The sequence below is a fragment of the Kogia breviceps genome, chromosome 7 (assembly GCF_026419965.1).
Source record: "Kogia breviceps isolate mKogBre1 chromosome 7, mKogBre1 haplotype 1, whole genome shotgun sequence".
Classification (NCBI taxonomy): Eukaryota; Metazoa; Chordata; class Mammalia; order Artiodactyla; family Physeteridae; genus Kogia; species Kogia breviceps.
In genome coordinates, this window is record NC_081316.1 from 58954369 (window position 1) to 58969626 (window position 15258).

A 15258-nucleotide genomic window follows, 5' to 3' on the forward strand; every position below is an offset into this window, starting at 1 on the left:
TCAAAAAATCTACAAACAATAAATTCTGGAGAGGGTACAAAGAAAAGGGAACCCTCCTACACTGCTGGTGGGAATGTAAATTGGTACAGCCACTATAGAGAAGAGTATAGAGATTCCTTAGAAAACCAAAAACAGAGCTATCACATGATTAACTATAGCCAGCACATGGAAGCAACCTAAATGTCCATCAGAGAAATGGATAAAGAAGATGTGGTACATATATACAATGGAATATTACTCAGCCATAAAAAAGAACTAAATAATGCCATTTGCAGTGACCTGGATGGACTCAGAGATTGTCATATGGAGTGAAATAAGTCAGACAGAGAAAGAAAATATTATATGATATCACTTATACATGTAATCTAAAAAATGGTACAAATGAACCTATTTACAAAACAGAAATTGAGTCACAGATAGAAAACAAACTTATGGTTACCACGGGGAAACGAGGGGTGGGATAAATTGGGAGATTGGGATTGACATTTACACATTACTACATATAAAATAGATAACTAATAAGAACCTACTGTATAGCACAGGGAACTCTGTTAAATACTCTGTAATGCCCTATATGGGAGTAGAATCTAAAAAAGAGTGGCTATATGTACATGTGTAACTAACAAAACATTGTAAATCAACTATACTCCAATTAAAAAATTATTTAAAAAATAATAGAGAGGAGAGAATAAACTTGAGAGATAGATAGAAACAGACAGAGAGGGAGAAAGACTGACTAAATCCCAGGACTTCAGATACTGGATATATTAGAGTCAGAGCTGAAGAAATAATTTCTTTTCTTTTTTGAGTTTTATATGTTTGTTTTTAAAAATAGGAATACAGTTATCTAATAATCAAACTTAAATTTTTACTGTGTAGAATGCGACCCTCTGTCTTCCCTCAATCCAGTCACATCTATTTCACCTTGGGATAAGTGACATCAAGATTCTCTGAGGAAATTAGTCGCAAGGTCTGTGTTTCCAACGTGATCCAATGGGTGGGGAAAAAAGACAGCCCATAGAGAATGGTCAGACCATCCCTGCAGTGAGCAGTTTACATGGGGAAAAAAAGTGCTGAGCCAGGGCTAAAGATGAAAATGAAAGCTTCCAGATAATTGAAGGGATTCAAAATTCCTCAGCATTGGATTTTCTTAATGTGGAGTCAACCAGAAGATGCTCTAAGCGTAACTGAGCAGGACCCTATGGGGCCTTCCTAGGAAAGAACCCCCTCCCTCCATGTCCTCCTCCTGCCTCTTGTTTGAAGAGAAACTTTAGCTGCCTAGAGCTTCCCTGAGTTCCAAAGAGTAAATTTAATCAGAGAAGTGAGAAAATGCAGAAAGAAAGGAAAACAGTCAAGCAAGACAAAATAATAGTTTAGCCATTAAACAAAGTCAAGGACCTTTAGTTCTTCCTCAAGGGCTATAGATAATATTCTGAGCCATGTCCTTTGAGCTGATTTGCAGATACAGAAACCCCCACCAGGTGGAAGAAGTTAACTGGATACTGCCCAGACCAGTTGGAACCAGGTTGATGCCGCTGACTACTGATTACCTCACCAGCAACCAATCAGAAGAATGTCCATGAGCTGATCATGCACCCCACAACCCCCATCCCTTACCCTGTCTTTAAAAACCTTTCCCTGAAAGTCTTCGGGGAATTCAAGCCTTTTAAGCACTAGCTGTCTGGGCTCTTTGCTTGGTGCCCTGCAATAAACACTGCACTTTCCTTCACCAAACCTGGTGTCAGTAGACTGACTTCACTGCACAGGGGCAAGCAGACCCAAGTTCAGTTCGGTTACATAAGTAAAATACATACATCCGTAAATATCACTCCTTTTCTGAGTTTACTTCTGTCCCTCCTGAATAAGAATCTGTTGATCTAACCCTTCATGGGCAGAATCTTCAGCTCACTAGTTGACTCGTCCTTTTGCCACACCAGCCTGAAAACGCCCAAGTAGGAAACAAACTGCTCTGTTTCTCTCTCGACACTATAAACTGACTAGCTGCAGCGCCTTCAACACCTTCCTTACCTTTATCTGTTTCTTCAGAGCTTTTTTATTCCCTGTGGCTTCCTGAAAGATGATGGAGCTTGTCATCCGATGGAAGGGATAATAGAAGAGGAAAGGGAGGTAAACATATAAACAAATTAGGTGAATCTCTAAGATAAAAGAAGAACAGAATAATATCCAAAATGCTGAAGATAAACTCAACTTAGAATTCTATAACCTGCTAAATAGGGGTGAAAGAAAATGAAAACGTTTTCCTATTTATCAAAGCTAGCTGACTTTAGCACTCCAACTCCCTCACTAAAGATAGTAACTAGGTGAGCGTCTGGGCGCAGGGAGGAGGCCTGAGCTCCTGCACTCTCGCGAGATCCAAGGGGGTCACGTGACAACGCTGGTGCGCGGTGCAGCCTCCAGTGGCGCGCTGCCAGCTCTCTTTCGCGCAGGCACCCGCTTCCCTCAGGCCCGCCGGCCCTGGCCCGACCACGGAAGACCCATAATTAAAAAAAAAAAGAGTAAGTAATACACACTGATAAGAAAAATAAATGCAGAAATAAGTTGTGGGGGAAAACGATAAGCACAAAAGTTGATAATATGCTAGTAAAGTCAACTGCTGGATACCTAAAAGTAGGGATTTTTAACAGGAACGATGTGAAGAGACTTTCTATCACAGTAACGACACAGAAGAGGGTCTGTTAAATGTGTAATTAAACATGTAAACAGCTCACATATTTGGTAGTGTGATAGAGATAATGCGTTTCTTAATTTTGTTAGAAAAGTTTAGAGGCCAATTTATATCTTCAAAACTTAAGGAAAACCACTGAAAAATAACTAAAATCTATACCTTCCAATCAGTAGAGGAAAGAAAATACAATTATCTCGATAAAGCTAAAAAATAAATTAAAATGGTGATGGAAATAGGGGCTGGAGGTGATTTGTTGAACTGCAGAAGGAATTTTGGGAGAACCGAATCTGTTCAGGTCTTTGGGAACCCTTGTCCCTAAGCCCCAAGCCTAGTGGCTGGATGAGGAGGAAGGTTAACCTGAAAGGGAGCCAGGTTAAAATCCGGGGATGCTCTGGGTTTCTTTGCCCTCTAAGGGAAGAGAGAGACTGGATGCAATAGTCCAATTGGCCCAACTGGTGCCAGCACCCTGTAGGGCTGAGTCTCCTGCCATATGATGATGAGATAGATATATTCCTGCTTCCCAAGTTACTCTAGAGGCTGAGTCTTCAGACCTGGAAGCCCCCTTAGGAAAGGTTGGAGTTGGGTTAGGTTAACAGGCAGGCTAGCCATCAGCCCAGAGATGCCCCTGAGGCTCAAAAAGAGTCTGTGAAAGAGTCAATTTGCCCCTAAATCTCCAGGATTATTTTAAATTATGGTAAAAAGTGCAGAGATTCCCAGGATGGGCTCTTTTAAAGGGTTGACACCATATGGAAAATGACTTCAGAGACACCCATCCGGGCTCTCAGGACCAACCCTGGGGAAGATCGAGAGTTCAGTTGCATAGAAGGATGAGGTGAAAAGCCAATTTTCTGGAAGTCCAGGTAGCTTTGAAATAAGGAGGCAAGTACCCTCTGGAGAGGGCAGGGGCTTCCAGAACAGAGCCCCCGGGTGTGGGAGCTGTCAACCTCCAGGCTGTGCTAGCTGAGCCTGTGGTAGAGGAGAGGTGCATTTGCCAGTGCAGGTATCCTGTGGATTTCCATGCAAGGGATTGGCTCAGTTTTCCTTGGCCAGAATATCTTAGACAGGACCTGTTCTTTTCCAAAGAAGTCATACTAAATTACAATACAAGAACTGCTTCTGCTATCCCTCCCTTCTCTCATTCTTTGTTGAATATGCAACCCCTGCTACGAGTAAGTTTTTTTCAAAAACAAAATGCTGGGCAGTAAATGTCCCTGGACAAGTAAAGAGAAAAAGAAAATAAAGAAGTTAGTAGAATAACAAATCCTGATAAATAAAACGAACTAAATACAGAAATACTAAGTAAAAGTTATTTAATATAAAATGAAGAAATAAAGTCAACAAATACAATATTTCTTATTTCTATAAAATGGTGGACTGGTCTAAGAAAGAAAGGTCAATAATATCAAAATAAAAGAAAACTATAAGTATATTTAAAAGAGAATTTAAAATCATAAGACAAAACATTTTAAACTCAGTTGAAATTCTTAATTTCCATAAAAATATAAAGAACATCATAACTGCTGTATAATGAATGTAAAAGCTGGCCCAAGGATCTCTTAATGAATTGAATAAGTAATGAGTCTGCTGCTCCCAAAAGAAAATCTCTGTGATGTTTAAAGATTTATTTTAGAAAATAGAAAACAGAACTGCTAACCTGCTAATTTTATGAAGCTAGTAAAACTTGATAGCAAGGCAGACAAAAAAAAAAAAAAAAAAGCCACCAAAAATAACATTTACAATTGTAAGAAAACATGAAGATATCCAGGAATAAATGTATCAAATGTTTGCAAGGGCTTTGTGGACATAATTACAAAATACTATAAATCATATCAGTGGATTATGAGTCAGTATCATAAAGATACCAATTGTCCCCAGATTAATCTACAAATTCAGTACAATTCTAGATACAATTCACCATTGAATTTCCCATAGAACTTGATAAGTTGATCCTGAAATTAATATTGGTGAGTATAGGGGCAGGAATAGCAAAGATAATTTTGAGAGACATTTTAAGAAGTGAGAGATGCACTAACATGATATTAATGTGGTATAAATCTAAAGTAATTTAAAAGGTATAGAATTCCTTAGAGGATTAACATGGGTGAATGGAATACAATTGAGGTTTGATGAAAATTTAAGTAAAAAGGAAAACTCATACCCTGCTTATGAGAATGCAAATTTTTACACTTTGTTGAACAATGTAGAAATATAGGAAAGTTGAGGAAGTGTATATTAAATGAACCAGAGATTACAGTTCTGGGTGCAGGTCCTAAAGACATTCTGGAACTTGTGCACAAGGAGACACACAAAAAGATCACTCAGCATTTTTAATCACAGCAGCAGATCGAATTCTTCTAAAATGTCCATTAGTAGTAGAGTGAATAACTTGTGTTTTATTCATAAATATTACATAGCACTTAGAATAATGTCTAGTCATTAACATACATTTTGAAAGCATAGGGTAGGATAAAATAATTAAATTGCAATAAAGTTCATAGACAGTATTAACATTTATGTTTAATAAAATAAAAATAACATTATATGTTGTTTATGGAACTCTACATTCAAAGTTGAAATATAAAAACATGGAAGAGAAGATTAACCAGCTTCAAGAAGATTTTTCCTTTGAGGATGGAGGAGATATGAGGTCAGGGAAAAATAGTAAGGAAGCTCCATCTGTAATAATTTACTTCTCTTTTTTTTTTTTTTTTTTTTTTTTGCTGTATGCGGGCCTCTCACTGCTGTGGCCTCTCCCGTTGCGGAGCACAGGCTCCGGACGCGCAGGCCCAGCGGCCATGGCTCACGGGCTTAGTTGCTCCGCGGCATGTGGGATCTTCCCGGACCAGGGCACGAACCCGTGACCCCTGCATCGGCAGGCGGATTCTCAACCACTGCGCCACCAGGGAAGCCCCTGCTTCTCTTTTAAAAGACAAATAAAGATGATGTGGAAAATATTTACATTTTTTATTCTGGGGGAGTGGGAACACATTTTTATTCTCCAACAGTTTAAAATGTTTTATAATTAAAAAGCAAATATATATTAACAAATTACTCTTCATTCAATCATGCATTTATTCAATCATGTATCCACTCATGTATTCATTTCACAATTCTACACTTAGTGCCAGGCCTGGTGCCAGGCACAAATGATGAGTAAGAGAGTCTCCCGTCTAGGCAGTCTCCTCTAGGTGGTTCACAGCACCATAATTCTGCAAGTTCACACTGGAGTCCAGAGGAAATATTTGAAGTATGCAATTTACTAGAGGTAATTTAGATAAGGAAGATGATTCTGGAAATGAAATTTGTACAGATTTGACAATGAAAGTGAGGGAATAGCATTTATAGACGCAACTTGTTTAGATCTCTAATCATCTAAAAGGAAGGAACTTTATGATGTACAACTTTATTCTAGGACTCTGGGCCCCCTGTACAGATATACTATCTCATCTATTATTGTATTGCATGTACCTGGACGAGTCCTTGGCTTGTGGGAAGCTTTCAAGAAATATTCAGTTAGCTGAGTTCAAGCACTTTGTGCTCACTCTTGAAGTATTTCAGTCCTGAGGAACCACAGTTGGAATGTTTGCCCTGTATAGGAGCTTCAAGAGTGATTCTATAATTTCCTTATCCTTGCTTTATGGATGCTGGACAAACATCAGATCTCTTGTCACTCCATGGGCCATTTCGAAAAGATTATGAATTCTGCTTGTTCCACCTTGCAAAAGTGCAAGGTACATTATCTTTCTTTTCTTATCAATCCAGACAATCAGACTTACTAAAATATAAAGTTCCTAACCTCTTTCATGGCCTCCAAGCTTAGTGGCCCTAAAATTGTGATGCATTTAAAAATCAGGAGTGGATGTACCTTAAACCCCAGGCATCTAATGGAATTGTAGTTCCTAGTTCCATTAATCTATTGTAATCAACATTTTCAAAATATCTTACAAAAACATCTAAGTTCCATAAAATCCCCCAAAGGAAAAGGCACATTATTTAATAATATAATTTTTGTTGAAATGAGACAAAGTCAGGATTATGTACATATATATAAACTAGGCAGTATTAGAAATGTTAGGGGGGAAAAAAGGATTACCAAGCTAATAAGCAGAACATTTTAAATCTCAGTATCTTTCCATTCTTTATTTAATGAGTGCCTATTATGTGCTCTCTAGTGTGCTCAAATTCTGGTGTGTAGAGATAATAAGGTAAAGATAGGTCCTGGTAGAGCCTGGGGTATAACAAGAGAGTAACACACATACAGAAAACAATAAGGACACAGGGTGGGAAACACTGACTCTGCCTGAAAACTAGAATAGAGAACACTTGCTTGAATCTTGAGGCCTGGGGCTAGGACCTCGTGAGCCATGAACAATCCGAATTTATCATGAAGATAATTAAAAACATAATGCATATTTTTAAAAATTAAATCATATAGAGAATAAAGCTTTAGTTGCAATTCTTGCACAAATTGGTTACATTATCTTCAGCAGAGTCTAGCCTTATTGGCTTAGTCATTCAATCATAATCAATTGTAGTAAAGTTTTGGATAAAACCTTCTGTCATTGCTGCCTTCTTCTAAAGCTGACTCAATATTTTTTCTAACATGCACTATTTCTTTATTGTTTTCACCACAGTTATTGATTTAAAGAGCATTTATTGCATTTCAAAGAAGATTTAAGAACCTTCCAGAAGCTCTGTGATAAGAAAATACATCATTTGTTTCCATAGAAATGCTCTTGTATATGCTGTTCATTGTATGTGCTTGAGCAAGATTTAAGAACATTTGGTATTCTGAGGTTGAAATGTGCACCCACAAAGCAGAACAACTGCAAAATGCTGCCCTCTGTTGAAAAATGCCCAGTATGCAAATCAATCCTTGGAAGGTAGATCAAAAAATACACCTACACTAGTAAGAGATGATTTGAATAGCTGAAAAAAATTGGATAGGATCTGTGAAGAATTGATAACTTTTCCAGATTTGAATCAAAAAATACAAGATCAAAAGAAAAGATGATAAATTTGAATAGTTTAAAAGGATAAAACTGCATTGAAAAGTATTAAGCTAAAATAGAGTAACAACTTACATGGAAAAATATTTTCTCTGTGTATGACAGATGAGTGGATAATTTCTATAATTTTAAGTAGCTTATATAAAGCATCAAGATGCCAAAAGATAATTAAGGAAATACTACTGAAGGTACTTCACATAGGAGGTCACAGAAATCATAATATAAGATTTATATATTTAATATATAAACGATAATACTGTAGCAATTTTAGAATTCAAATATACATCTAAAAATATTTACACTCAGTGCTGGAGAGGTAGTTATAAAACAGTAAACTTTTGGGGCTGAACTTTATTAACTGGTATATAACTGGTATAAAACTCAATACAGCAATAAGCTGAAATTGGTATTTGATGAAGGAAATAATTCAAAAGCTCTAGGTAAGAAGATATCATTTATAATTGCAAAACACAAAAATGAGAACAAATATATATCCTAAGAAATATTCTTTAATATTGTTATATCAAAATTATGAAGTTTCTGGGAATTCCTTGTGGATCCAGTGGTTAGGACTCCACGCTTCCACTGCATTGGGCATGGGTTTGATCCCTGGTTGGGGGGAATTAATATCCGGCAAACCTTACAGCACGGCCAAAACAAAAGATAAAAACAAAAAGACAACTACTTAAAAAATAATTATGAAGTTGCTAAAGATGATGACTTCTGTGATAGGATGAATAATTGTCCCAACCAAAGAAACAAAAGAAAGATGTACACCTGTGAATATGTTACTCTACATGACAAAACAGGTTTTGCATATATAAGTAAGGTCACAACCCTTAAGAAGGGAGATAATTTGGCATTATCTAGGTGGGTACAATCTAATCACATAAGCCTTCAAAATCAGAGAAAACTCTAGCTGAAGTGAGAGATGGCAGCAGAAGTAGAATATAGGTGACAGAAATGGAAATCAGAGATTCCAAATGTGAGAAGGATTCGACATGGCATTGCTGGTTCTAAGGTACATGGGGCTCCAGGCAAGGACCAGAGAGAATACTCTAGGAGTATGCCCTCCCACTAGCAGTCAGTAAGGACATACATATGACAGTCTTAAAACCACAAGGTGCTGAATTCAGCTAACAATCTGAATGAAGTTGGAATGCAGATTCTTCCACAGTCTCCAGTAAGGGATAAGCCCTGCCATCACCTTGATTTAGACCCTATAAGACCTGGGGCAGAGGAATCAACCCAGCCTTGGACTTCTGACCTACAGAACTGTAAGATGATAAATTTATGTTGTGTGAAGCCTGAAATTTACAGTAATTTGTTATGGATATAACAGGAAACGAACATAACATGAAGATTATGTAGAAAAATATAAAGTAACCATGCCAGTATGCTTCATGAAAGAGCAGAACACTAACACTCACAAACACTCTCTCTCTCTCTCTCTCTCTCTCACATATATGCACACACAAAAAAAGCAAAACAAAACAATACACAGATCTATACACAGACCATTCTCTAAATAAAATATAGAAAAACAACTATGAAAGGAAAAAAAATGTGTTTAAGTTCTAGAATTGGGGGTTTTAAATGATTATTTGAAATTATTAATTTATTATTGTTATATTGTCCCTTTATTATAAATTTAAACATTAGTATATAGTATAGATAATAAAAATATGTAAAGAAAGGTTTTCTTAAACCAGTACCTTTGATGAGGGTGTGTGCTATCTTCCTAAGACTATATGTCCTCCTGTGGAGAATGTGAGGCAGCTACACAAAGATATAGGTGAACTTGTGTGTGTGTCCAGCTTTCTAAATTGTTCAGCTCTACACAGCTGCTGCCAGGTGATTCCTGAAAGATTTAGCCCCGCTTTTAGTTTTATGACCAATTCTCCACTCTGTCCATGGAACAGATAACTCTGGAGAACTAGTTTAGCCTGAAGAAGAGTGATATTCTGATCTTATGCCTCAACTTTAATGATTAGACTCATGATGTGCTCCTTGAGAAGAACCCTTCCCAGAGTCAGTTCAAAGAACAAGGTATGCTTCTTTTTGTGTGTGTGCCTATGTCCCAATATCAGAATCTCCCCTTTCTCCCTGAATAGAATATTAGAAGGACAAACAAGGGTGCTGACCAGCTATAGATATATGCGGAGTTTGATCCAGAGAGACTCTGCTATGGCAGGTATATGAACTGAGATACTTCAAGGTAGGGAAAGCCAATGATAAATTAAATCCAGAGTCATTGGAGAGAATTGAGGAATTAACTCGAAGTAACGTAAACAGAATAGAGACATTAAATACTGAGGCAGATCTGAAATAAGCTAGGTAGGTCCGGAATGATATCCATGATCACTGGATTTTGGAATTGTGTGTTAATAGGCATGCAGCACTCCATATAGGGTCAAGCTACATATCAAGTTAAGCATTTGTCCCAGTAAACTGCCAGCACTCCGGCTCTTCTGGTTCTGTAGCCATGCTTTGTTTTCATTTGAAGTTATGCAATTCTGTTCTCAGTTGTTGACCCCATGGTCAAACATCGATGACTGTTGAGATCTCCTGTGTATGGCATTTTCCCCAGTGTCCTGGTCAGCTTCAACTTGAGGGCCAGAAAATTGTATTTGAATCAAAGAAAACAAAAGCCAGTAGGAATGCTTGAGTAGTCTTCACCACTCTGCCGATCTCTCTTCTGATCTATGACTGCATTATGCATTTTCAACTCCCTTTCATTTTTACCATTACAACGTGTGGCTCTCATCTTTCCCTCTCTGAATCTGTCGGAGCTTAAAAGTAAATACCTTGGGCTTCCCTGGTGGCGCAGTGGTTGAGAATCTGCCTGCCAATGCAGGGGACACGGGTTCGAGCCCTGGTCTGGGAAGATCCCACATGCTGTGGAGCACTAAGTCCGTGTGCCACAGCTACTGAGCCTGCGCGTCTGGAGCCTGTGCTCCACAACAAGAGAGGCCGTGATAGTGAGAGGCCTGTGCACCGCGATGAAGAGTGGCCCCCACTTGCTGCAACTAGAGAAAGCCCTCGCACAAAAACAAAGACCCAACACAGCCAAAAATAAATAAATAACTTAATTAATTTTTTTTAAAGTAAATACCTCAGAAATTAGGGCAGGCAAATATATAAAAAAGTGAAAGAACTTCCTTGGGGGACACAGAGAGAAACCCATCTTCCCTACATGTGAGTGGGATTGAAGAGAGCTGACAGGAGGGAACAGACCAAACAAAGGCTGCCCAGGGACACTCATGTCCCTTTATGCTCAGCTAATGAATCAGAAGTTGGCAACAGACTTTGATGGAATGACTTTGTCAGAGCCGGAATGTGGCCAACTTCTGTCCTTGAAAGTTCTAAGGAAAAAGAAACTTCTGGGATTATAAGGTATTTATAGCTACTGCTATTACCTTAGTTCAAGTCACTGTCTTGTCGTCTGCATGACATAATAGATGATATATCTACTTTCCTTCTGCCCCCTCCAATGTAATCTATTAAAAGCTAAATCAGATGATACCATTTCCCTAAAACTTTTCAATTACATCCAGAAAAAAATTAAAACTTGACTATGACCTACAAGACACTACATGATGTAGCACTCAGACTTCATCTCTTATTATTCACTTTTTACTCACTAAGCTCTAGGAGATTATATCCCCATCACCTTACATGCATCATAATTCTTTGTAATATTGTACTTTACATAGTAATCATGTCTAGCTAAATTTATTTATTTATTTGCTTATTTACTTACCTGCTGTTTCTTATGAGTTGTGAAAGTTGGCTGGTAACATCTTTGTCCCTCAGTTTCTATAGCTGCAAAATAGGGACAATAATAAAAATATCATCTGGACATTTTTTCCTGCCTTCCCTAGATGTGCCTTTCTCAATTTTAACAGAAGGTACTTCGTGATTGTGTCTGAAAAAATGCTAGACGCTTTCTATATCACGAGGTGGAAGGTGTATGGAAGCAAATGAACAACATCTTTGTTCTCTGAGACATAGGTCCCTTGATAAGAGCAACATGAACATGTATGATTATAAAACAAAACCTGGCTGTGGCTCTATTTGTTAGGGACCTATAATTGAGGTAGACTTTTGTCTGTATGGTAAACAAAGGAATTACAATAATTAGGGCCATATATCCTGTGCTAGGTAGGAAACACACATCATCACACTTCACCCTCTCAACAATCAGGCAAGGTTGATTTTACATCACCTTCTATAGAAGAGCATAGTCTCAGGAAGCTGAGACTGAAAGGTAGATGATCAAAGTTATAAAGTATAGAGCAAGGCATGGAATGAGAGCCTATTGATTCCCAAACCCACACTTGTTCTTCCATGTCATACTCCTACCCATGACTCTACTGGGTTTAGAAGCAAACCCACATGAAAGAATTGAAGGGCACATAAGAAATTGTATGGGTCAGGATCTGTTTCCAACTCTGCATGTGTAAGTGTTTTATTTATTTATTTTTATTTATTTTTAAATTGAAGCATAGTTTATTTGCAGTACTGTATTAGTTTCAAGTGTGCAACATAGTGATTCAATATCTTTGTAGATTTTACTCCATTCAAAGTTATTACAAAACAATGGCTGTATCTCCTTGTGCTGTAAAATATGTCTTTGTTGGCTTATCTATTTTACACATAGTAGTTTGTATCTCTTTATTCCATATCCCTATCTTGCCCCTCCTCCTTCCCTGTCCCCACTGGTAACCACTAGTTTGTTTTCTATATCTGTGAGCCTGTTTCTGTTTTGTTATATACATTCATTTTATATTTTAGATTCCACATATAAGTGATAACATACAATATTTGTCTTTCTCTGCTTTATTTCACTAAGCATAATACTCTACAGGTCCAATCACATTGTTGCAAATGGCAATATTTCATTCTTTTGTGGTTGAGTAGTATTCCATTGTGCATATATATGTGTGTGTATATATATATATCTCACATCTTTTTTATCTATTCATCTGTTGATAGACACTTAGGTTGCTTCCATATCTTAGCTGCTATAAATAGTGCTGCTATGTACATTGGGGTGCATGTATCTTTTCAAACTAGTGTTTTTATATTCTTCAGATATATACCCAGGGTGGAATTATTGGATCTTATGGTAGTTCTATTTTTAGTTTTTGAGGAACCACCATACTGTGCTCCATAGTGGCTGCACGAATTTACATTCCCACCAACAGGGTACAAGGGTTCCCTTTTCTCCACATCCTCACCAACATTTGTTATTTGTAGACATTTTGATGATACCCATTATGACAAGTGTAAGGTGATATTTCATTGTGGTTTTGATTTGCATTTCTCTAATTGTTAGCGATGTTGAGCATTTTTTCATGTACTGGTTGGCCATCTGTATCTCTTCTTTGGAAAAATTATTTATGTCTTCTGTCCATTTTTTAAATTGGGTTGTTTTTTTTTTGATACTGAGTTGGAAGAGCTGTTTATATATTTTGGATATTAACCCCTTATCAGTCATATCATTTGCATGATTCTCCCATTTATTAGGTTGTCTTTTTGATTTGTCAGTTTTTTTCCTTTGCTGTGCAAAAGCTTTTGAGTTTAATTAGGTCCCACCTGTTTATTTTTGCTTTTCTTTCTTTTTTTTTTCTTTGCGGTAAGCGGGCCTCTAACTGTTGTGGCCTCTTCCTTTGCGGAGCACAGGCTCCGGACGTGCAGGTTCAGCGGCCATGGCTCACGGGCCTAGCTGCTCCACGGCATGTGGGATCTTCCTGGACCAGGGCACGAACCCACGTCGCCTGCATCGGCAGGCGGACTCTCAACCACTGTGCCACCAGGGAAGCCTGCTTTTATTTCTTTTGCCTTAGGAGAAAGATTCAAAAAAATATTACTACAATTTATGTCAAAGAGTGTTCTGCCTATGTATTTTCTAGGAGTTTCAGGGTTTCAGGTCTTACATTTAGGTCCTTAGTTCATTTTGAGTTTATTTTTATATATGGTGTGAGGAAATGTTCTAATTTCATTCTTTTACATGTAACTGTCCAATTTTCCCAGCACCACTTATTGAAGAGACTCTTCTCCACTGTCTGTTCTTCCCTCCTTTGTCAGAGACTAATTGATCACGGGTGTGTTTGTTTATTTTGGGGCTCTCTATTCTGTTCCATTGATTTATGTTTCTGTTTTGGGGACAGAACCATATTATTTTGATTACTGTAGATTTGTAGTATAGTCTGAAGTCAGGAAGCATGACACGTCTAGCTTTGTTTTTTTCTTTTTCTCAAGATTGCTTTGGTAATTTGAGGTCTTTTGTCGTCCCATATAAATTTAGGATTATTTGTTCTAATTCTGGGAAAAATGTCATGAATGTTATATAGGGATTGGGTATAATCACCAGGGTAAGTGCCACTAATGACTGTCTCCACCATGCTCAGACACCATTCTCAGTTGGAGCCACCTCCGTGTCTGATGACCAAGTTCTTTCCTCAGTCATGGTAGCCCTCACTCCAGCATGGAGCTCCAATGTGAAGTAGGCAGGGCTGGAGAGTTCACTTGGCTCAGGCTGTGGCACCTGCTAGGGCAGTCACAGGATACAGTCAACCACCTGTGCAATCTGCCTTCTCTACCCTGTTCCAGGAGTAAGCAAGTACGCATGCATGCTCCTTAGGAGGGGAGTCCAGGCTTCCCACAGCCCTCCTGTTATTACCACTGGCCCTCCAACCAGCCAAGGAGGTTTGTCTTTCTTGTATCAGACCCCAGGAATATGGCACCTAATGTGTGGCTAGAACTCTCACTCCCCAGGGAGGATCTTTGCCTGTGTGTAATCTCCCTTTTCCTCTGGTCCCCTTCCTGGGGCATAGGCCCCAACCTGATCCCTTCTCTTCCTTTACTACCTCATTCTGTGTGGATCTTTATTACCACCTTGGCTGTACAGGAGTCTTTCTGCCAGTTTCGAGTTTGTTTTCAGTGAGAATTGTTCCTCACTTAGATGTATTTTTGATGTGTTCATGGTGGGGAGGTGAGTTTCAAGTCCTCCTACTCTTTCATCTTGATCTCCTCCCAGCTTAAGAGTTTTTAAATGTACAATTGATGTTGGTCCTCTTCTTCCTCCTAGAGAGCAGGGATTAAAGCATTTTTTATAACCTCCCTTTAACTCTGCCAGTGGTGGCACAGGCAGTGTGGAATATCAGCTTTGGAGTCAATTGAAGCTCATTTCTGTCATGTGTTAGTGTGTGACTGGGGCTGCCTACTTATCCTTCCTAAGAATCAGTTCCCATCTGTAAAGTGAAATAAAACATATATCAAACTGTTATAAAAATTAAATCATCTGTGTAGCTTTGACATTAAATCACCTATTATTATTTTATCATTATTTTTCTATTAGTGTTACAATGGTCATTAGGCACTGATGGAGTTTTCAGCCCCACTGGCCCACATGAGTCAAGGAAATCAGGCTGGCATTCTAAATATCTCACTAGTCTTAGTGTGCATCTGATAATTTTTTTCTTAATCCTCGTTTAGGCTATTTCCCTCCAAAATAACTATGACCCTCCCATATCTCCCAATTCTATCCACTCTTAA